The sequence below is a fragment of the Cynara cardunculus genome (assembly GCF_001531365.2).
Source record: "Cynara cardunculus var. scolymus isolate 2C chromosome LG 10, CcrdV1, whole genome shotgun sequence".
NCBI lineage: Eukaryota > Viridiplantae > Streptophyta > Magnoliopsida > Asterales > Asteraceae > Cynara > Cynara cardunculus.
In genome coordinates, this window is record NC_037537.1 from 25,996,221 (window position 1) to 25,998,659 (window position 2,439).

A 2,439-nucleotide genomic window follows, 5' to 3' on the forward strand; every position below is an offset into this window, starting at 1 on the left:
GTCCTATAACCGGTTACATAACCGGTTCCGGTCTTAACCGGTCTCGGTCCTAAAAAACGTTAAAATCCATAACCGGTTCATAACCGACGGTCCACAACCTGTCCATACCGGTCCCGGTTCCGATCCTCCGACGGTTACGGGCCGGGCCGGGCCCATTTGGCCATCTCTATTCCATATTTCCATAGTAACAACTGGGCTTTGAATTGTAGCAGTTTTAAAATTTCCTTTTGTTCGCATAAACAAAGGTCGGCCCATATTCAACATCTGGTGGTGGCCCCAGAATTGATAGCTATATTGGAAGACATTTGGATCCTTTGGTTAATATCCGTGGGACAAATGGCAATACCCTAGAATCAGAATCTTGGTTGATATGGTCAACCTCAACCTGGGTAGTTTCTTTAAAAGAGGAACCTGAACCTGTATGGCAGGTCTGCATGGACAGGACAGGTCCCTATCTTCTTTTTGTGAGTCTAAACCAGCATAAGGCTCCATACGAGCCACCAACTTTTCAGGCTTTCAGAAATAGTAACAGCATGGTTCTTGCAAACAGAAGCAACAAGACCCTCACTAACGGCGTTTGTGTTTTATGAGTTATGATTTGAAAATCCGAAAAAGGTGATACGGTCGATTACACTTATACAAAAGGAGGAAATGCAGATGCCAAGAGCCCACAAATAATGTTACGCCATTACCATTTTCAGAATTCTAGTACCTTATATACCACCTTCCCCTTCCTCCTCATTTCCTCCCCACCATTTTCAGAATTTCCTCTAGTTCTGAGATAGCACCATTTTTAGAATTTCTTCAATGGCCTTACGATAACTTCCATGAAAGAATAAACGCCATCAAAGAGACAGTGGATGATATGGAGCAACAGATGGTCGAGCAAAAGAATGCTATCAAGATTAAGGATGAGACTATGGCGGAGCTTGCTCTTCAAATCCCTCCATTTCAAGAGAAGCTTCAAGAGTTGGAGGAGATGGTGAAAGACAAAACTCGACTTGTTGTTAGATGCACAGGTTGAAGAGTTTAAAGGAAGCAAGAAGAATTTGACTGATGGAAATTCTAGTAAGTGATTTTTCTTACAAAGTTTGATTTGCAAACACACACACACAACAAAGAGATACAAAAACACACATTACCTTTTGGAAAACCCCCCGATCCTTTGGCTTGTAACAGAAAAACGCACATCTCTTGTGTCTTCAATCCTTTGGGAGAATTTATTCCACCATCTCTTAAAAACACACAATAAAACCCTATATTAACCCTCTACTTTTCTGACAAGAGCCGACAAATAACCGTAATCAAACACACGCCACTACAATTCCAGTACCTCTACCTCACACACCCTTATATAGCACCTTCCCCTTCCCCTTCTCATTCTCATTCCCATTCTCATTCCTCCTGATTTCCTCCCATTGTGAGATAGCAGAAATGGCCTTGTCCATCTTCCGTGAAAAAATAAATTTCATCAAAGCACTACTGGATGAAATGGAGAGGCAAATGGTGGAGAAGGAGAATACCATTAGGACTAAGGAGCAGACCATGGCAGAACTTGCTCTTCTAATCCCTCCACTCCAGGAGAATCTGCAAGAGGCGGTCGATAAGCTGAATGAAACCAAAAGGATGTTGCAAGCCAGACAGATGGAGATTGAAGAGCTCAAGAAGAAATTGACTGATAGTGATTTTTCTAAAAATCTTGATTGTGTTTATGGTTTTTATTCTAAGAGGGTTTCTTGTTATTTATATTGTAGGTAACTAGTGAAGCAATTTTTAGAATTTCTGTCAAAGTTTTTCCATTCCAGCAGTATGTTTGGGTTTCTTACGATTATTAAAGTTTTGATTTGAGTATACTTTTCTGCCTTTTTCACTTCCCTCACAAAACAAAACTGCAATCATCTTGGGTAATGAAAAGCCGTCATAATCATGACATTGGTAAAACAAATATCAATTTTAAAATAAAAATATAATTACATGAAAAAAAATATATATATATATATATATATATATATATATATATATATAGGGGTCTATTAAAGAGAGAACTGAGTTGTTTATGGTAACTGTGAAAACCAATATTAACCACAAATCAATAGATAAATTAGAAAATTTATAAATTTGGTAAGTTTAAATTAAAATCTTAATGTAAGGATATTTTTGGAATTTTAAAACTCTCATCTCTCATCTCTTCTCTCTCCGGCTACCGTCCTCCGGTGATACCACTATGATACCACTGTGATACCTAAAAATATTGACTCCGTTAAACAAAAGATACATTATGATACATAATCATATATAAGATGCATAGTGATACCACTGTGTTACATCTTCGATCGACCACACAAACGACATCAATGTGATACCCAAGCACATATATGATGGATTGTGATACCATTGTAGGATCACCGGAGGACGGTGGCCGGAGAGAGAAGAGAGGAG